At 45.2% G+C, this 22977-nt stretch overlaps 1 protein-coding gene across 2 annotated transcripts in view; it reads left to right on the plus strand.

Annotated features, from left to right (window-relative positions):
* The window catches only part of LOC109852292 (Krueppel-like factor 6), a 296434-nt gene that overhangs the window by 225787 nt on the left and 47670 nt on the right, over positions 1-22977 (plus strand). The gene's annotated exons all lie outside the window — the stretch shown is intronic.

Genomic DNA, 22977 nt, shown 5'->3' on the forward strand with positions numbered 1-22977 from the left:
TGTATATCCATTCTCTCGATGTACGCGATCAATTCTCTCGTCTGTGAGATTCGCGTAAAAACTTGTTCCATCAATTTTCAGAATGTATACATACATATTTTTTTCAAAATTACTCTTTTTGTTTTAATTAAATTCAATCTAAATATAAATTGTAATTGATATTTATAGACGTGTTAGAGTGATTTCGTTTGTTTTAATTATCTCATCTATCGTTCTATCGTTCGTATTAAATAATACACACGTGTCAGAGAGAAATGTCTGCAAGGCCACGAATGGCAGACGGACGCAACAAGCTGCTCTTTCTTGAGCAACTTCCTAATCAAAGTAGGCTGTCGAGCATTCACGGCCTAATTCGAGAAAACACACCGCTCCTTTCATGCCTTTGATCGCCCGGTTGCAATGACGGTACACACATGAGGCTTTCCTTGGTCGGCCTTTTCACAGGGAGGCACTCGTTATTTTTCCCCGTGAAAGGACCAACGAGGAATGAGAAAACGTGCCGGGAACGAAAATTTATTATTTTTGTTCCGTTTTTTTTAAGCGCCGCGGCGATGATCGTTTGCATAACGAGGAACTTTTCATCACGCAGCAGGCGGTAGGCGCGATAATATTGTGAAGTATGAATTAATAATTGTGCAGGATTAAAACAACGGGAGTTTTAATTACGGATGTAATAATTTCCAAGTTTTCAGTGTCTACTTTAATAATACAATACGTGTCGTTAAAACAAAAAATATACGTGTGTGAAAAAATTACAACTTTTATTTCTTTTTTTTTTTTTTTTTACAACGTGTTACACCACGGTTGTAAAATACCGGTTGAAAAGGTGAGAAGAGAAATATAATAGAAAACAGAATATTATGCAATAAAGTTGTATAAATTTATGTTGTAAAAGCGTTTGTGTCGCGCATTTACGTTTACGTAGGTAAAAGTAACCCGTAAAGGAAGAGAGACGCGTCATAACTCTGTTTCTCTTTGTCTCTCTCATTCACAGAAAAAATGTTTTTTTTTTTTTTCGCAAATCTGCGAAATACAATTTCAAGGGAACAACGATGAAAGAAGGTGGCGAAAGTTTACGCCACCTATTTTTCAGACGGTTCTTTATATCGCCCTCTTATATAGAAAATTTCTCGCGCAACTCGCGCGTTGAACAAGAGTTCTATTTTTTACCTGAAGACGCCGGCGGGAATTTAATCATTCTTAATGAAAGTGAAGGACTAACCGAACGATGAATTTCTATCGCGGGGACGAGGCGAAAGGTTGACTTTTAAATTTGCATTAGCCGCAAATGTATTACTGACGTGAAAGAACCACGGGGCGAAGAATGGCGGAAGAAAGTTATTCATTTAGATCGCGCGCGACGGGCGAAAAGCAACGAAGAGTAGTGTTTTGAAAAAAAGAAAGAAAAAAGAGAACGACGTATCAGAGAAGCTTTAATTTAAATACTCTGTATTTGATGAGGTTTTTTTTTTTTAGGACGCCAGAGTCGCGGAATTTTAAGCGCACGATTATCTCGCGAATTTAATTGCTTGCAAAGAAACATTTATCTCGCGAAATAAGAACTTGATGGAACTTGACGTTTGATAAAGCGTAATCGCGCGTTTCCGAAATTTCTCTAACAGAGAGATGATGTTCGCGGAAAGAGAGAGCGAGAAGCCCTCTGCGTATAATCTCTACGTTTATCTGCGCGAAACGCCTTTCTCTCTCTCCAGACATTTCTCCCGTTTATATTACGTCATTTCTAACAGCGTAACAATCCCACCCGCGTGATAACGATCATCGTCGTAAAAGCGCAGTCCGCGCCGTCGTAATCGCAGCAGCAACGCACCGTTTACCTGCGTGCTGAGTTCCTCTCGCGAAAGTTCGCGTTATTATTTCGCTTCTGGCTTCTCCGTTTATCGTCGTAAAAGGGCAGGAAAAACGGTCTTCGCGCTCTTACGCGGTTGTAACGCTCTCAGACCTCCCGGCGATACTTACCGCTCATCGAAGCGAGGATTTCGATCCGGAACAAATCAATTTGACGTTTCTCTCTCACATTCCCATTGTGTATTTTGACGTGTAACATTTTTCGAAATTCGATTAGCAGCAACAATCGAAGAAAGCTTTTTGAGCTATATAAAAGAGAGAGAAATTAGTATTGTAATTGGCTCTTTTCATAAAGTCTAAACTTACCGAAGCCGATACTGACGCGGATTTATGACGCGTGTGCGACACACGCGGCATTCACCGTAATTGAGAACGAGTTCTGGAGCGAAGGACTCGGTAGAACGGAATGCGCGAGTGTGTGTTTGCGCGTCGGGTCGTGTCCGACGAAGTAAATAAAGCTCGCGCGCAGAACGTGCGCGCGTATCGCGAGCATTCAAACGTGTCTACGAGCTGTTTGTGTTTCTTGTTGGTTTTTCTCTGCGGGCGGTCAAAAACAAAAAACATTGAAAAAGCACGGAGACTCGTAAAAATTTCGCTCGTGTCGCATGTTGGACGCGTGACACACACACACACACACACCCACACAATATTTACGTTCATCCTCGTCTTCTGAAAATTTAAGACGTGTTCCGTAAAACGTAGAAATATTCCACGTGTGGAAATAGGACAACGGGGGAATGCACCGCGATCGCGACTTCACGATCTTAGGAAAACTTCACTTTTCCCGAACGCGACATTTGTGTGGATGTATAGCGACGTTTAATCTTGGTTTTGTCCGTTCCGCAAAGCTCGACACACACTGGACTGCGCTCGTCAAGTTTGAGACGTTGTTGTTTTCAAAGTTTACGTTACGTTGTCGAAAACAAAGTTACTTGTACGCGCTGACGAAAGGAAAAACCTGGGGATCTGCTAACGGATCAGCGAGATCGCCAAAATTTTGGAAATTGTTAGACGGGGAGGATGAAAGGGAGGAAGGAAAAAGCTGCGAGAGACACTTGTCCCGGTTTGATCTTGAGCGATTCTCTTCTTAGAGTTTAGGACGTTCCTCTGATATAAGCGGAGACGAGAAACAAGATATCGGATGGCTGGTCGCGATTACGGAGAATCACAAGTAGGTCGCGCCGGTCCAAGCTACTCTGTATTCATCGCGACCTTGTGCTTTCTCTCAGCGGAGAGAAGAAGAGTACGTTTCCCTTCTCTTTCTTCCCACTAACCTCCTCCTCCTTCTCCTCTCCTTCCCGCCTCTCGCCAGTTCTTCCTTTGTAAATCCGAGTAAAGGACTCGAGTGCCGCGCGCGCGATTGCTTTTACCAAAGTTAGATTAATATTACCTTCCAGAAATCTTCTCGGATATTACCTCAGCGTCTCGACCGTGAATATCTACGATTATGGTAATATCCATTAGGACGTATATATAACGTTGCGATATTCGATTCTTGATATGGAATATTTATACTGATCGTTCCGCGTTATGCGTAAATGCGATAATCGAATTGAAGAGAGAGTTTGTGTTATGTTATCTCCGCCGTAAACGAATCCGCGATAACTTATCATCTCTCTCTCTCTCTTCGCGCTTTGGCGCGAATGTCACAGTTTTAATTAATTATCCGCACTGGTTGCGGGCGCGCGTGTTTCCCGAAACACAAGAACGAGAAGGGTACTTTTCGCGCATTACCATCGTAATTAACTAATTTGCTTTAAAAATCGGCTGCCATCGAGGGAAAGAGAGAGATGGGGGCTTGCGCGCTCGCGGAAGTAAATGCGCGAGTTCGTACTATCGAGCTGGCGCTGTAATTTCGCGTATTTCCTGCCGCTGGCAACGACATGAAAATGCAAACATGCCCTCTCACCTCGCTCGCCGTTTGTTCTCGTTTATCCTCATTGTGCGCGATGACAACGCGCCGCGCTGTGGCATCACATCCAGCTTCCGGCCTGCGCAGTCACTGAATTAGATGTGTCACCTGCGAATATCATTAACGGCCCTTAGGATGCAGCTGCGTTCCTCGTCCCTCTTCCTCCTCGTCTCCTCGTGCCGCACGAGCTTCCTGCTTTAATCCCGAATAGGCAAACACGCCGCGCACTCGCGTTTGCACGCGCGTTCAACCCGCCCGATTTCATGTCGCCGAAGAACCGCCCGGCGAAATTATACGCGAGAGAGCTAACGATTATTCCGAGAATAATTATACCGCATTAATTACTGAATGTTCACGAGTTCGTCATACAATTTATTTGGTAAACATCATAATACCAAGCTTGTAAATGCGGTCATAACACGGCAATTTATAGTCGTATATTGAGAAACTTCGTACTCGCGACGCATTGTATAAATAAAACAAATTATATTTTCTCTCGCAAGTAAAGATTCGATATTGAACTAAACATTAATCAATATTACGCGTCGTGTATATAAACAAGCGAAAAAAACTCTTGTGTCTCTCAATTTCTCAATTTAATACGTTTGCTCGCGGGTAGTCAAGTGACATTACGCGGCGGACGAGCGCCGTACCAAAAAGGTTAAATGCTCCCGGTATCTATCGGTGCTCATCGATGTCAGACGCGTGTGACAGGAAAGGGAGGAAGAATATAGGTAGGTTCTGTCATACGGGAGTTGTTAAAGCGCTATCGCGTGATTAATCTCCCCGGTTGCATTTGCGACCGCCGCCACCGCCGCCGCGAGATTCTTGCGACTGACATCAACTACCTACGTTACTTGGGAGCGTCACAAATGCGGAGGTCAGAATAACATCGTGCACACGTCGCGTCGCTAACGTGGCAACGTCACACGACGTCCTTTAAGAGAGTACGACAGATATGACAGACTGTGCACTTCGATAAGTATCCACATATGTCGCGTATCTGTTCAAGAGAAGTGCACAGCTCTTGCGTTTTTCCTATTGCGATACTGAGTTTCAAGTTCACTTGATAATAATTATGTTTTATTGTAAAAAAATAATTTGCAACACGTCGAAAACGTGTAAATAATTTTGATTCGTTCACGCGATTTTATACTTCAGACGTAAACATCTCGAGCTGTCGCGATTATAAAATTTTTTCCACACTCCGTTTTCAAATCCGAGGTCGCAACAAAAATAAGAAAACTTTCTTAAGTTTCTCAATACGAGTGAATTTCTCACGGAGAATCTCGAGAGAGAGAGATCCGTGCGCCGCGCTGGTCTTAAAGTCACGGTACCGTTGGCCACCTGTGCTACCGATAATAATTTTACACCGCCACGTCGATTAAATCATAGTCACCGTAATGGCGGTCGGTGAGGCGAGGCAAGACGATAACCGTATAGCCGGAGATCGCGCGCGCGCGCGCCGGAGGGCGAGGGCAGATTCGCGTGCAATTACGTTTGTTTGCTCGGAGAAGCGAGGCCTCTATCTCTCTTGCTCTCTCTTCATCTCCCGTCACGTCCACGAGGCCGGTAATCCCGGGCTCCATTAAGATTCCTGGGGGCCACGATCGATCTCCCTTGGAGATACGACTTCGACCCTCTTCAACGTCTCGTCTCGCGCGGCTCTGCCCTTCTCCGTGCTTCTCCGTCTCCCGGCGCCGCCGGTTTTCTTCCTCTTCTTCCGCTGACCACGCGCGGCTCGTTCGATTTCGCAAACGGCGTCGTAGCTTTGTTGCGCCGTTTCCAAGGTCAATCGCTTGATCCGGGAAATATCCTCGCGCGCGCAGTGGCTATACCTCATTTACGACGGACAGGCTTAATGCAGCCGGAACGGGAGGCGGAGGCTGAGAGTGTAATGGTCCAGCAGCATTCCGCCGAATCGCCGCCGCCGCGGTCGCTGCTCCGGGATTAATAGGTTGACCCAGAGCGAGCATTCTCTCTCTCTCTCTCTTCTGTCGGAGTTCTTGCGGATAATACCTAGCGTGTGCGTGTAAAGGGTGGAGAGAATAGTCGCCCTTCTCCATCACGGACAAGTTTTGCGCGGCGCGCTGTTGCACGAAGCTGAAAAGCATTTTTCATGCTTTTGTATTTTAAATTGCGGCTCTCCTCGGTCTGGCGATTTCAATTAGGATCGCGTGTCGCTTTCACGTAAGCTGTATATAACGTGTAGAATCTAAGAAATCCCTCAGCTAATCTCCTTCTCTTCAATAATTAATTCTGTGTGCGTATGTAAGAGACTGTTCTTTCGAAGAGTGATTGTGTAAGACTGATATAAAATTTGAAAATGATAATCATGTGACCTTCCGCAATTCCGCGAATAAAGATCTCGATAAAGAATTCTCTATCGCAAAAAAAAAAAACGTACGTGGCGCAAAACTGTGTTGAAGACATTTGCGTGTACTTGTGTGCGTATGTTATAAATCGCGCGCATAAGTCAGAAAAAATATACAGACGCGCACCTACGAGATGTCAGTTCCCAGATGCGGTTTTGGTGATAAGAGGTACAGTAAATTCGTTCATTCGCCGGACGGTTTACCTAGGCAAAATGACAAATTGCAACGGGACAGATGCTACGAAGATAAGTAAGGGATGCGGTAGTAGACACAGTTGAAGTGCCAGTTGTTTTTGCGCGCGAACCTCGACAAATCATTGGCGTACATCTGCGCAAATATATCGCGTCTGCGAAAAAACGCTGTTGTGTGATTTATAATTTTTTCCTTTCGCAATATTTACGTATCTACAGTGTGCGTCGAAATTGCTTGCCGAAAACGTAAGAGGCGGCAGAGATATTTGTCATTTAAGAAGGTCGCATTTAAAAACACAACGCGCGAGATATATTTTTTACAATTTAACAATAATAGAAAAATATAAAATTTTGTATTTAATTTTTTACAGTTACATCTGGTTTTTGTATATTCACATCTCGCAAACAATTTGTATTTTTGTCATAATAGGTACACTTCGAATTAATAAAATAAATTCGAAATGTAGATTTTTATTTTATTTGCAGTTAACAAATTGTTGTCTCAATTACATTTAACAAATTATTAGAAACAAATTTATTGCCCGATAAAAAAAATAGAACGATTTCCTTGCTGTAACACATGTGCGAGATGTCACCTACATGTGATTTATTGTCATCAAGCACATATGTACGTATGTGCATGTGTGTGTGTGTATGCGCGCGCGCGAAACTATTTTTAATATGAACGTAAAACTTTCCAACGTAGACATCTCGGCGCCGGTATTTTATTCCCGGAGAAGGAGTTAGTTCTGTGAGCCAAAATGTTACAGTAGAAAATATCTGCGCTTTTTCCTAAAAACATGTTGATCGCGTGCCAACATCGTGAGCGTTCACGAAATAGATAAGAATAGTTTCGTTCCTCTTGATTTGTTCGATATACAACATAGAAAATTCAGCAGACAGAGAAAGAAAGATATATATATATATAGATAGATAGATAGATATATAGATAGAGAGAAAGAGAAAGAGTTTATTTTCAAATAATTCAGTTTATCTTTTTATAGTTTGCTACGTACAGATTTAAAATAATAACATCTCGAGTTCGTTTTGACGCGTTATGACCCTCATCTTACCGGCGACATCCAATTATCGCTTGTCCGCGGAAAGGCATCGACCGCCGAATGAGGTTTGACGTTCGCGTCCACACAATCGCATCCGGTTACGCCTCGGAGATTCCTCTGGTAGTGCGCCAATCCGATTACCGGAGAACCACGGAAGTCCCGCGAACGGAGGCAGAAAGAGCAATCCCTTTTTCGATCTACGTCTAATACAGCACCGATAATCTAATACCGCGCTGGTTGTGATGAACCTTTGCACCTTCGTCTTCATTACTTCGTCCAACCACGCCTCGTTCGTTCCGCTGGAGATCGTTGATCCCCGACGTTCAGCAACGGCTGAACGATCTCGCTCTACCGCGCAGCTCCCCGATATCTTACTTTATGTTTCCGGGAAACCGCCTATACGCAAGTGCTTCTTATATTACTTTGATCCGCAATTTCAAGTTCTGAAACGCTACGCGTTCGCCGGTTTGTTTCCTCGTCTATTTTTGCAAGATATATAGTTATTCGCCGGTTCGCAAACTTCGTGCGCTCTTATTGGAACAATTTCGCGACTATTACTCTCGTATTCCCCACGTCGGACTGGTCGATGTGATCTGATTATTCCATACCGCTGAGATAACGAAGTTCGAAACAAATCAACAAACGCGAACAATACCGCAGATTTCTCTTCGGCATCGTTGAACAGCAACCTCCTCCTCCGGCAAGGAATCTCTTCGATATCTCAGTCAGCTTTATGCAAATATTTTCCAGAAGCCAGTTATGATTATTACGATAAACTTGTATTGACGAGACCGCGGAATAAGCTCCTAAATTCCAAACGGCGCGTGTAATTACCGCGGCTACGAATACGTCGGCGCGATTCGCAAAAAGTTCTGACGTTCCCTTATATTCCGCGTTCGTCGATTTTAATAGGGTTTCCTCTTCCTCCTCCTCCTCCTCCTCCTCCTTTTCCTTCTCTTCTCGATAGAAAAGTATTCTTAACGGCATTTCTTCGCGACATATACATACACCATTTACGGATCCCGGCCGTGTCGTCTTTGTCCGCTCGCGAAAGGAAAAGTTTGAGACAACTTGCGGACGCGAGGGACAGACTTTCCAAGAGTCGGCCGCGGATTACGCGGCGATTTTAAACTCATTTCGATGTGGGATTTTTGTTTGCCGAGAAAACAACGGACTTCCACTTTGTCCTCCCCTCTTCTCTCTCTCTATCTCTCTTTCTCTCTTTCTCTATCTCTCCTTCCAACTCCGTCTCTCTTGCCTTATATTCTTGCAAGGCACGTTTTCGCCGACGACGTCCTCGAAGGATAAAGGCCGAGAACTCTTCGACGTTCTTCGACTTGACTCCCGTATTTTCTTTCCCCCTGCTCTCCCTTTCTCCCGTCGTCGCTTTTTTTTTTTGCGTCGGCTGGGAAAACTTCTTACATATTTTATATTCCGCGCCGATGTCTCGTGTTCTCGCCGCCGCGGGATTAACCGGGCATTAGCGCTACGCTCGCGGCGTGCGCCGACGTTTTTTTGATTTACCGTCGCGCGTCTATTTCGAGCGGCTACTCCTCAGTCTCTCTCGCTGTACAAGATGCTCGCGCTTCTTGCCCAGACCCTCCCGGGAGTCGAGAAATGATCCTTTGCTTTCTTGTCTTGGCGCGGCGCAGTTAAGCTCACGCAAGAACCGACGGAGCATCGGAATGCACCGACGTATTCTCTTTGACGTGTTCTTTGTCTTCTCTTTTGCGGAACAATTCGCATCGCGAGGGTTAACATAAAAAAAAAACACTTCCTTCATCTTTAATTCAGAGACTATACATATGATTTCGCGAAAAGTTTAATTTCAATTTTAACGTACAGGCACACAAGTTTGTTTAAACTGAGTAACATATATTCTTTCTGAGAACAAACTTCTTTTTTACACCACGCAAAGTGTACAAGATCAAAGAAGTAACGGCACGGGAAGTGGAGGAGACTTCGCGCGTGAAAGTTTAATGTAGTAATTGCGATTCGGGAGGACTTTCGGGAGGACGAAGGCGAATTTCATCTGTTGAGTGCGCGAACCAATTATAAAGTCTTATCCGATCCAGGACTAATCGAATATCGATCCGCGCGTCTCTCCCTGAAACAGGATTTAATTTTACATCCCCGCGAGAGATATCCGACCGGGAGAGATCATCGGGAGGCCAGAAATAACTTCCGCGAGCAAAGTGTACGCGAGTTTTATCAGTTAAGCGCGCGGCCAATTGTCGCGTCCGTCTCTCGTCGACCGCTTCCCCTTTTGAGTGGAAATATCGACTGGCAATCCCGCGGGTTAAGTCACGGAATCTGCTATAATCTCGTCCGGGAAAAGAGAAAGAAAGAGAAGAGAGAATACAATCCGACGCCACGTCTCTTCCGTCGTTCCGCGCGGCGATCTCATTAATTGGTCGAAAAAGTTCCGTCGAGCTTGCGAGGGTGGGTGGCGGATTGCCCTGTCGGGAAGCTTTCATCCTCTCGAAGCTCTCTCGCCCCGGGAGCAACCTGTCATGGAACGGAATGCGCCAATAATGCGGCCGCGACGTAACGGCCAATCGCGCAGTTCCTCGATCTGCCCCTCGATTCGGCTGTGCGCGAGAGTCGGCTCGCGATCAAAACGCGCACACGCTCACACGCAGCACAGACACAAAGGGATAAACGCGCGCACAAACGCGCGCATGAAGAAAAGGGTGAAACGCGTACGCACGCACGCACGCACGCACGCACACGCACGTGCGTGCGCGCGCGCGCGGCACGGCGGAATTAGTCCGGCGGTCGATGAGGAACTATTTTCGGTATTTCTAATTCCGGCTGGCTGAAGAACGCGAGCTGCCGGGAGCGAGAAAGACTGGAGATGGCTGGAGTCCTCCGGAATAGGGAAGAAAGAGAGAAGAGAGTCTGGCAGGAACTTTTAAATTGGAGTTTTGACTGGACGCATCGAGACGGACTTAATGTGATTTTGGGTTGGCTGGAGGGGACGGTAAGGGGAATCAAAGGGCGCGAGGGGTGAATTCGGATATCCGCTGACATCGGGCCTGCGCCACGTCTTTCGATACTTCTTTTCTCTCTCTCTCTCTTTTTCCCCTCCCCGTACACCTCTGCGGATTCGAACCCCCTCCGATCCCTCGGGCAAAAAAAGCGGGATCCGTTGAATGAGACCGATTGACTCCATCGCCTCGATAAAAGGGACGTTGAATCGCGCCGGGAAATTCCGCCCGTCGCGTTTTTCCTGCCATCGGATTCTGACCGAAGCGAACGGATAAAAAGAAGTTGAGGACTACGGATGTGTAGAAAGAATTGCGCGCGCGGGAGGATGGTCACACAGCCAATGGCTCGGCCGAACGAGGCTCGAAAGGACGACTCGTTGATGTTGCGTCCGTAATGAGATTTTTGTTTGCCTCAGATTTGAAGTAAAGCGGATTTGGTGAACCAGGAGTTGCCAATAGAATAACAATGTGGCGTACTCTACGTGCGATGCCTCAGCACTTTAGAAAGAGAGAGAGAGAGAGAGAGAGAGAGAAAACTAAACCTGAAATTTTTTAAAAGCCACGTGAAATACCATCTCTTTCCATTATCTTCATTCATTTTTCGTATATTTATTTTTCTCCACCGCGAGTTTTGTAATAATTTATTCATATTTGAAAAACTATCGAATCGCACGCGCGGATATTGCACGACGGATCACGGTGATCATCAAAGGAACGATCTTTATCGCACTGTCGTATTTCAGCGACATGCCAATAAAATGGTGTTGTCGCCAATTTCTTGAATATCCCCGGCGCGAAAAGGAAGGAATCCCTCGATTCTTCAAATGATTTCGTTCCACGGACATTCGCATTTTAAGCGTCGCGATTTATTGAACGACGGCGCGGCCGTTCTGCAATTCCTCGAATAATAAAACCGTAGTAAATACTTCACGTCGGCGCGAAACACGTCGGAAACGAGAGATTCAGTTATTTTTAACTGAAAACGCGAAGAAAATCCTCCCAGAATGCGCTGAAATATAAAAGCGAATGTCACGCCTATAAATATTACACTTCGGCCACTTTTTGCCGATAAAAGATTCAAGAGACGCTTGAGCTCTGATATTTTCCCGATGCGATCCCGTCGCGACACGCGCGTTTGCAACACGCGTTTATCGAATCTGTACCGTCCCACTTGCTCTCGTTACATGAAGAGTTACACGCTTAGATACTCACGTTATCGCGTACTTTATTGCATCACGCGATGCGCTATAAATAGGAAAATGTATTTTTAGACCCGAGCGATTTTTTTATCCCCAGATGCTAGATCTCGACTCTCGCTGTCGGATTTTACAATTACAGCTAGAACAATTAAGAAATCGAACGTGATCTCGCAGAACTCGACTCGTATCGCGACGGAAACTTTGTTTTATGCGAATCAAGTCTCAAAAGATCGTTGATTCGGTTTCCCGTTTTGCAACAATGGCGATGTAGTCTCGCAAAGTAATCGCGCCTGTCGTTTAAAATGAATTTTCATCGCGATAGAGGAAGATTGCGGGCCCGTCACTTCAGATCGCGCGATAAGAACTGACGACAGTTCGTTAAAAGCCACCGGGCATATCGCGGCCGTCGATCTCCGCAAAGGCGTCATAATCGATCGATACGAATGTGTATAGGTGTGCATTGTTAAATCGCTGTCGCGTCAAACGCGGCTATATTTACACTCAAATCAAGAGCGAATCTATTCACGGTATACATTTCGGCCGACCCCGAACGTTTTTCCAGTCATAAAAATTTTCCTAAGCTGCGATTTGTCAATTTTCTCTTAAAAGAAAAATACAATAGAAACGCGAAATAAAATAAATTAGTGAAGAAAGTGTATGTACGCACGCACATAATTATTTGTACGCGCTTTCTCATGTTTTCTTGTCAAAAATATAGAATTTTGTTAAACAGTTGCGCAATATCGCGCAATATCGAATCGAGGATTGCTGCGGCACCACTAAATACTTCGGAATATTGATTTGACTCAAGCTGTGCAACTCTCGCGCAAATATCGCGAATTAACCTTCAAAACAAAATCTTGGCGAACGGTCGCTTCCTCCGCGAATTACGCGAAGCTTTCACGCTATGTACCAACGGGAATGAATAGCGGGTGTAACGAGATTATGTTGCAAAATTGTTTCCGCGCGTGATATCCTTTAGAATCGCGCCGCTCCGTGGACAGCGTAATTATCATTAATTACAGGGGGAGACAGGATAATAACTGACCGTGAATATATCCGCACGCGAAAACTCGCGCGCGCGACGTGAGTTTTCTTTCGTGGCGCCGCCGTGTGTGTAACGTTTCGTATCGTTTCCGCGATCGCGAGACAATGGATTTCTCGTTTATCGGTCTGACCTAATCTGCCGCGCCGCAGGTGCGCACATGCAAAGCTTTACCACGCTTCTGCCCTCGTCCGCAGATAACGCACTTTCTCCGTGTCTGTAATTATTGTCGGTTATGCACACACCAACTCTTTGGGCGCGCGATAGGGTTGGACTTATTCAAAATGCACCCCCTCGAATTGTTATCTCGCGTCCGACATATTTATATATCGCGCTCGCGCAATGCTTGTTACCGTGCTGCGAGTACGGTAACTTTGTTGCGACGCTTCACGTGAAGTACGTCCGACATGTACTACTACACATTGTTTGAAATTATACCGCAATGAATTATATTACAATGTTAAATTTGATAAGTCGAGTATCAAGATGAGATACTTGACGCAATGTGACATTGAAGATACATTTGTAGATATAATTTGTTTTATTTATTTATTTTTTCACGGCGTAATATATCTAAACTAAGATTCATATTTTTGTTTTTAATTTTAATTGTTCTTATCTCTCGTGTCTTTGCGAGGTGACAGTAGAAACAGACCATAAACAATAATTTTGAATTGATAAGAAACATAGAAATTATAAGTCGTTTTCTCGGCATTGTGCGACGTTCTTTAAATAAGCTGTGTTACAAACAATTATATCGTATCCCGCGACTGTGTGCAAACCTCAGGAACGCACCTCCCCTTAACGACGGGAAATGAGCTCGTAAACAATACCCCGCGACGAAAGACAAGGTGCGCGAGGCGTGACTATTAATCATCGTTAATCATAATCACGTCAAAGTGGCTTGATAAACGTTCCTGCTAATGTGAAAGTCTAGTACAAAATAGACGAGGCGATTTATTGTGACGAGACACTATTATCAAACTTTGAAAGTGCGCGATGGAAACGAGGAGGACACTCGGTACGCGATAGCTGATGTACGCGTAGTATTATCGCGCACACTAATAGCGAAAACCTATCACCTGCTTGCACTTCCCGATCACGATTTCATTCGCCCTCGTGTTTCGCCCTTGCTCCCTCGCTGCGTCTCTCTCTCTCTCTCTCTCTACCGCCAGTCCAGCAATTAACCTAAGTGCGAGATTCGCAAAAACGGATTTCCCGGAAGCGTGGCGTTAAATTAACGTTTGCCGGCTCGGATTGTCGGGCCGGCCGTGCCAAGCGGAAATCGCAAACGAACTCGAAGGGGTCGATTTAAAAAAAAATATACCCCGCAATCCGTCCAACGATCGATGACACCCCTTCACCTGCGATTGTTCTTCCCTGTTGGTGTGTTGCGTAAAAAGAAAATAACGAAATTCTCGTTAAAGGAATTATTAAATATCGAACTGTTTCGCGTGTTTGTAGAGAACGCGAGATATTTTTAATAGGTACATAGATTCAAAGATCTTCGCAGTAGCATCAAAGTGTACGAGTTCCTCTATTATTTTCTCATTAACAGATACGCGGCGCGTATTTGTTGAAATATTTGCAACAGACGCGGGAAATGCGAAAATGACAGTTGCGAGACCGTCGTCGTTTGTATCCGCGAGAGATAACACGAATCCGTACTCCCAGCGAGACGGACAACTCAAAGACACTTTTTCTTTCCTTTACACACGAAGGATATATTACATCGCGCCGGATTTCGGACATGACCATTTATACATGTAATGTGTATATATATATATATATGTACTTTGAGAAAAGAGTTCGAAGATCCGCGGGAACGGAAGCGATAGCGAAGAAGCGGGAGAAGAACGGCAGCACGTGCGGTCAGATAAGAGCTTTTCGATCGAAACTTGGATTTTGTTCTGTCGATCGAAGGTCGAGATGCGAGGGGTCGAGATGGCACGTATACATTTGGCCAAACGAGTTTTCTCGGCGCAACGTGGCGATGTGTGTATGCATGTATATGTGCGGCTGCTATCGGAAGAAAGGTGGATGAAAGAAGGATCTCCTTGTGCTGTAATAGCTGATTCGATAACGAGTTCTTTCGTCGAACTGCGCGCGGAACGCTTGCGGTCGGATTTGTTTCGGAACCGCTCGTTTTTCGAACGAGCGACGGACGAGGCGAACGGAGAAGGATAAAAAGAAGGACTTGTACGAAGGGGTGGCTCGTGAAAGAGAAGGATATGGAGGGAAGAAGAGAAGAGATTTGGTAGCGCCGCCGCGCCGCGGCCGCCCGTAAAGAAAGAGAAACGCGGCCGCGCCGCTGCTCGAATACGCGAGCGGGCGCGCAAAAAAATAAATCCTTTTTATTCAAACCCTCCGCGTAGCTGAATATATCCGACGCTCGATGCCACCCCTCGAGGATTAATCCGTCGCCCGTGAAGCGATAAAGCAGATTTGCGATCCGGTCTCTCTTTCTCTCTCTCCGACTATTTCTACGCCGGTTGAGTCCCTAATGAGATTTGTTGTCGCTTTAAATCGCACGCACGCGGCCAACCAGAGGTATCCGCTTTTTCAATCTTCGTTATTTCTGCAGCCGCGGCTTTCGGTTGTTGTACGGTTATTTCCATCCGGAATCCTTTTACATCGTTTCCCGAAAATTGCACGCCGATGCTCGCAATCTGCTATCGCGCGATTTTTCCATAGTTCCGAATCTGTTTTTCTCCCGAATAAGATTTTTCTCGTATTCACGTTCGTGCAATTTATTTTATCGAATTTACGCGCATGAACGTTCGGCTTATCTCCGTGCGCAATCTCGTTCTATAGAGTTTGATTAACGATTCTTCGTTTATCCAATGGCAAACTACGTCTTTTTTAATAGTCACATTGTGCGTTCGTGTAGGTGTAATAGTTTCTCGTCGAGTCTAAATATAAATTCATGCCACATCTGTTTGTGCTCATTTTCTCTCTCTCTCTCTCTCGCGTTCTTAGTCGGGTTTGATATATTCCACTAGAGATCTTTTCTGACACTAGTTTTCCCTCGCGCAATTGTTAGCACACAAGATCGCGTAAACGAGTACTTGGCCCGTGCATATCAAACAGGCTTGTACACGTTCCTGTTTCATTGATCAAGGTTCATTGTGATGCGCTGTGCACGGCCCTGATCCACTCGTGAGAACTTGCGGCATTCGATCGCCCGTGTGTGTGTGTATTCCCGGTGCGCAAACGTGTCACATACTTCTTACTTGCATTCCTTTGATTGCGATTCCGTGTGATTGACACAGTGTTCTTAATTAAAGTACGCTCCAGATTGAAATTGAACGAGCATTACGCGCGACGACTTGCCAATGAGCAAAAAAAAAAAAAAAAACCGAAAAAGTAGAAAATAGTGCGGTACGCAAAGCGAGAGAGACGTGAGATTATTGCATGTCGCATTTGAAAACAAAGCAATTTTGTAAGATGACTAAACGCGCGACGCGTTTTTAATTGAAAATCCTTCATTATATTAAAATTAGTTCCGAGAGATTTTATCTCTTGTTGTCGCTTCGTTATATTTCAATCCCGGTTAAATAATTCCCTTTGTTTTCCCAAGTATTATTCCCGCGCACGTAATCATCGCGCGCGTCACAGATAATAAATATTATTTACTCTACGTTGTATATAATTGTGGAAAAAAAAAAAAAATAAAAACACTGTTCTGAAGGGGAGGAGATATATTTTTGTTGCCGCTATCTCGACGCGACAACAAAAACAATTATAGAAATTATCAGATTATCACGGAGGGCGTAGTTCCTCCGGAAAGTTACCGAGAAACAGATATCGCGCCGCGCTTCTCTGCTACGTGACGCGGCGTGCGAATGCAAACAGCGACGCGGAAAAAAAAAACGAAAAAAACGCTGAATCGAGTCTCCCGATCGTCACCCCGACGTGTGTGTCCATTCAGCGATCCAGTCACGGATCATAAATCGTCGGCGATATCGACGCGCCGTCGTCGTCGTCGTCGTCGTCGTCGTGAGAGACACGCACGTGAACGATGCCACTGTTAACGTGCGTCTCACTGGAATTCCGGTGTCTCTGTTATATCTCTCCGTGTCCCAAGGACGCTGCGGATGATCAATGTGGGTCAATCGTAGCGTCACGACCCGTCCTGACCCTCCCGCTACATTGCGGACATGCGTCTTCTTAGAGGTACGGAGGAGAGCAGCCTTCGATTGCAGCCGCGTTGCAAATTGCGATCCTCGTCGCTCGCATTGTAACCGGCGTGCCTTCTCCGGAATAGGTATGCGGAGTGCATAACGACCCGATCGTCTCGCGGCATTCTGGCGATTATTTAACAATGACTCGCGGATAAAGCGCCGCGCATTAAATCCAACGAGCGCGATAGGGGGTGCTTACACGCCGGGATACACGGGCGGACGATGGAACATTGAAGAAGAAACAGATCGTGCAGCTTGTTGGACGGTGCGGGTAAAGCGATTTAATAAAAGTGCGAATTTATATGCCGATATCGAGAGAGAGCGTTTCTTCTTTTTTTTTTTTTTTTTTATATCCTTTTGTGTCAGCAATGAAAGGTAAATCTAAAGTAATTTGTAATGTCACGAGTGCGCTACCGCAAGTATTATAATTTCCAACACGTGCGCATATCTCACGGAGGAATACGCAATACGTGTACTTGCGTATTTAAATTGTTTATACAAAGTTTCACATCAGAGTGTTCGTGATTTTTGTTTCACATCGGAGCAAGTCTCAAAGGCGCTTGTGTGTCACGGTTTCTAATAACATCTTTCCGTTGTACAACAAGCTTCATGTACGTACGTGTGTATGCTTAACTGCCGAACGTGCTCTTTTCACGTCGCGCCGTGACGCCATTTCGTCGGCGGTTCATTAAAGTTGCTTAGGACAAATTTGCCGCGTCGCGGGGCGGATGTAGTAATAGAACGTCGAATCACGGTTCGCGCCGGCGGCGCTTTCCGCCGTTGCAATCGCATTTCCGTGTCGCGTAGGCGCGCGCTCGCGCGCGTTAGCAACACACTATATATCGGCGCCGAAACGCAAGCTCGAAACCCCGGGTGTTAAGGCACTTTAATGAAGTTGTACGCGCGCGTCGCGGCAACGGGTCGCGCGTAACACGAGTGACATTGGTCGGCAGTGTATCCCAATTCCATTCGAACTTTATGGGCCACTGCGATAACGGTCTCCTGCCGCACGAGTAGAGAACACACGTCGGTCTCCCCGCTTGCTGCTCGCGTACGCACTTCCACGTATATCCCATGCGGCGCTCGGAAATGTGCACACACGCGCCTCGCACCACTCCGTCACACGTTGCACACGTCAAGAGGAATTGTCGTGTCCCGTTTGCATTTTACACAGAGGAATAATCAGTGTCTTAAAATGGTGTCGCGACAGTACTTGAAGTATTTTATGACTCACTTGGTCTGTAAAGAGATCGTCAAGGAGCAAACGTTCGCGCCTTAAACTGAGATCGATAAGAAAATCACCTTTAAATATCTTTTTTGATTTAAATATATTTTATTTTATTATCCAACCACAGTAACTCCTCTTTCTCGTTGATTTCGTTTTTTATTTTTGATTTCATAACACCAAGACTGATTTCTGTATGCATTTTCACGTGAACAGATAAAACGTCGTCGTCATGCGGAGGCCGCGCAAACTTTGAGTTTCTTCGATGTTCTGTCGTGAGTCCGATATATATGGCATGCGCTTGTCAATATCGCATCCCGCGCAGACATCGCTAACGACTTGCCAAATATGTGTCTTAATGCGTACACGCACGTCCGTTACCGCTAATAAGGCTCTCATGAATAGCGAACGCTATCGGATCATCGACGCCAGACGTGCATTTGCAGCTGTGCGTGTGGCGCGACGTACGTGCGGTTGACAGAATATGGGTATCGATACGGCGGGTATGGTTTGCATATGCGCATACATCGGGCCCTGCCAGATGTGTACGTCTGTGCGTCATGCATACCTGCGCATCCCGGCGAACGCGGATATCGCGGCCAAATGAGGTATAAGGCACAAATCCGTCGTAGCAGCTCCGTTGAGACGAGGACATTGCTCTGTCGCGAATTAACGCTATCAATTGCGCGTAAACACAAGTAGATCGACAACATACATATATGGCGACTGTTTATTCTAGCGTGTCAAACGATATGAAAATGCGGCAAATATTGTCAGTTCTTGTTACAAGAGAAAGAACAGGGAGAAAGCGAGAGAAAGAGAGAGAGAGAAGCATAGAATATTTAAAATCCAATTTCTTGTGTGTCTTTTGTATTCTCAAGTTCTCATTTTTACTCCCGCTCGGTGCCTACGTCCGACATCATAATCGAGTTTCCAAACTAAACAAGAGTTGCGAGAGACTATACACCCTCGCCTCTCTTTTTCTTCTTCTCTCTTTCTCTCTCTCTCTCTCTCTCTCTCTCTCTTTCTCTCTCTCTCTCTCTCTTTCTTTTCTTCTTCCGCTCTTCATCGGGCGCACCTGCGTCATAAATGTTTAAAGCCCGTTTCCGCGGACTTGGCTCAAGAACAAGTAGTAGTGATAAAATTCCAGAGAACGATTAGCCGAGTCTCTAAATAAACTCGGCGTGCAAGTTCTAGACGAAGTAGGAACAGTAGTCGGGCCATAAGTTACGCAAATAGATCCGTCGTGCTTGCACACGCGCGGACGGTGATGCACCTGCAACTGCAGCGCAACTACGCGCGCGCTCCGTATCGGCTGGTCGAACGCGCGAACATGTGGGAAGTCGAGAGGTTCTTGCTGCACGACTGGAATAGATTCGACATATTGTACAACGCAATAATAATAATAATAATATTCTCTCGATTCACAATTGATACGTACGTAAAATGGGACTTTTTACAATGAGCGGCGCAGACAAACAAGTACACGTGGCTTATTTCTTGATCTTTGATACGTCGTCGTTCTTGCATCACAATTTCTGCGAACGACGATACGTCATTACGTAACGGCGGTATGCGTGCGACGATAAAAATCCGTCGTTACATCGCGTATGTGCAACGCGTAGCAATATAACGACTGCGAGTTACGAGCGCCGTTGGACGGAACGTTTGTCTTGTATTTTTGCAGCTCGCGTCATGCCGACACACAAGCGATCTATCGACTTGGAAATGTTAAAATTTACGTCATCTCTCGAGAAAAAGAGACGAACGATAGAGATTTACTAAGAAGAGATCGAGAGAAATTTTTTGCATTTGCAAAATTAATTTCTTACGGAATGATAAATTTAAACACATTTGATAATTTTTTTTTTGAAGATGTTTCTTTTGGGAGACTCAAACTTTGCTTTCAAACATTGAAAAAAATAAGATTATTGATGTTTTTTTTAAATTAAGATAATTCTTCCTTCGTTCATCTCGAAATCGATATGTGTCTGGCCATAAAACTTGGAAGCGCGCGATGATCATTAATTTGAACATAAATTTAGGACCACGTTTTCCATAAAGTTTCCGGAGATTAATGTAAATAAATTGCTTAGTGGGAAACTACCTTCGTATGAAGTATGTAAGATGCAGTTTGGCTTAAGAATCTCCTCTCTCTCCAAGTTTCTTCATTATCGCTCCCCGCGGCGTCCTCGGCGAGGAGAAGCCATAAAATTCCTCGGAACCCATGAAATGTAATTCGCGGGAGCGATTAACTGCTTGAGGAACGGTTCTTTTTGACTATTCTTTCTTCGAATAGTCATCTCTTTTTCCCGTGCGCGCCGTTAGTATATGCCACGTGTCCATTAAGGATGATGAGTAACCGTAACGATACCATACGAGCAGAGATAGGTCACGTCGGGAACGATGAATAAATTCCTGAGAAAGCCGCGCGCGCGCGCGGATTCCGCGTTCCGGAGTAATTGTATACTTGCTTTCCGCGTCCTTCGACGAGGCATTTTCGCCGGACTTAGAAGTGACAGGAGTTAGTTTTATCGCTGTTTTTGTTCCACAAAGTATTTATCTTGTTTTTCTCTCTCTCTCTCTCTCTCTCTCTCTTTCTCCGATCGTTTTTCTCCGCTACATTCTTCCGACGATTATCGATTATCGACATTGTGGAATTAACAAACCTGCAACACAACGCATATACGTAACAGGTTGCGGCTATTAAATATTGTATATATTTAAGTGATGTGACGTTTTTCAAGACACGTGACTAAAGTAAAGTCTTGTGACAGTAGGAGAAAAACAACAACACGTGACTAAAGTCACGCGACTTTATTTTAGTTACGTAATAAATAAAAAGATAAATAAATAAATAAAGAATACATAAATACACACTAAATACATAAATAGAACACTTACTTGTAACTGTTAATACATCTACATCGTTTGTTAAAACTATAAAATCTATAAAATAGTTTTAACTGTAAAATAGTTTCAAAACTGTAAAATGATTAGACGTTGCACATTTTTTCGTAGACATTACGTGCCAAACGCTTACGGGAAACAGAAATCGCTGTAAAATCGTGTCCACAAAAATTCGCGCCATGTATTGTCCCGTACACACACGCTTCATTACAAACGGTCGCTCTTTTTCGCAACGATTTAAAAGGAGGAAACTTTGTCCTTTCGCACACCGTTATCCTAAATGGGCCATTTTGCTTTGGTGTGTGTGTGTGCTCGCGCGCGCACGTACACGGGTTAACGATGGAAAACGAAACAAACGTAACGAGAGACCTTGTAAAATATTGGCAGTAGTTGCGCTTAGATGTGCTCGCAGGTCGTTTTCTGGTCGCATGCATGCAACGCTCAACGACCACCATTCACTATTAGCGTGCTGTGTCCTCTTTCCTCCTATCTCCGTGTGTGTGTGTTTGATACCTCTAATTTTTATTAAACTCATAAAACGTCCACCTGTGACATTTTAACGATATAACGAAACACGTGATTCAAGAGAGGGACGATGTTACGGTCGTAACGACGTTTATGGACGGACGGAACTTGAGAGAAAATCGATCTCTTCATTTGGAAAAATACTCTGACGCGAAATAATCGAGGAATTAATATTTATTATCGTAAGAAATGTAACGCGCGCGCACGGTTTTGCCTCTCACTATCAACTTATCGACTTTATCTATTTGTGATTTTATGAAAGTTTTACGATTCGACGGGTTTTGTCGTTTATTCCGAATCCGAGAACACTTTCACTTTCGAATAACGAGAAAACAAAAAAAATCTGTGTATCATCACGCTGCTCACGATCTACCCCAATCAAAATTGTCTGTTTAATCAGTCTGAGTTTTTTTTTGCGAATCTCTCTTCTGGAATTTAAATTATTCGTACGATGTAGACATGTAATGTTAACGTACAGTTGAATAATTCGCCGACTGATTCAAAGAGTTAATCAACGTCGAGAAGGACAATTTAACGTCGTTTGATCGTCGTTCGTCCGTTGATGGTGGTGATGGTGGTAGTGGTGATGGTGGTGATGGTGATGCTTTACGAACGAAATGATATAAACGCGGGCAGGTGCCGTACGTCCGCGCCCTCGAGTCTCTTTACTTTATCCCTTTTTCTCCCCCTCGTTTTTCTCCTCAAGGGAGAGAAAGCGCGGTTGGGAGAGGGGTGGAGAAAAGGCAAGAGAGAGGAACGACTGTGCCGTTTGTTCTGATTGTAAAGGAAGGTTTGGAGGAGGACTCGATTCGCAGTAGATAGAGGCTGCGTCCCCTTCTCGCCTCGCCTCGCGACGCCGCCGCCGCCGCCGCCGACGCTTCTTCCCCCAAAGAATAAACGAATAAATCGCCGTTTCTTTATGCAAACTTGCATTTAATTCGGACCGAAATAGAAAGGCATTAATTTCGCATGCAAATACTAGCAGACTACTGGGCGGCTTCCAGTGTTCGTACGCTCTTCGTCGTTACCGAAGCTCAAGGGAGACAGAGGCGGACGAAGAAAAGTGGGAAGGGACGGCCGCGAGGGACGGCAAAGGGTGCGCAACTCGAGGACGAAGTTAAGAGAAACGGGGAGGAGAGAGGAGGAAGTACGGAACCTCTTCGCGGCTCCGATAAGTGAGTCTTCCAGCTTCCAGTCAGGACTCGTAGCCGAGACGGCTTTCACGGTATAATCAAGATGTTTGTTGATGTCGATGGCGAGGGGTGGCCACGGGAGGGCGCCGCCGCGGAATGAAATAAACGTAAGAGCCGAAGCGAGAAACCGAAAGGGACGCGAAAGACCACGGGAGAACGAAAGACAGACGAGACGAGAGAAAGACAGACACGGAGTTCGCGTGGTAAACGTCGCGGTCGTGCTAAGGGACGACGCGACGAGGGAGAAACGGATGTTCGGGGGAAGAAGGAAGGGGAGAACAAAACGCGGGGAGGTGCATCT

This window comes from Pseudomyrmex gracilis, unplaced genomic scaffold (genome assembly GCF_002006095.1).
Source record: "Pseudomyrmex gracilis isolate BER0280 unplaced genomic scaffold, ASM200609v1 scaffold_27, whole genome shotgun sequence".
In the NCBI taxonomy this organism is placed as follows: Eukaryota; Metazoa; Arthropoda; class Insecta; order Hymenoptera; family Formicidae; genus Pseudomyrmex; species Pseudomyrmex gracilis.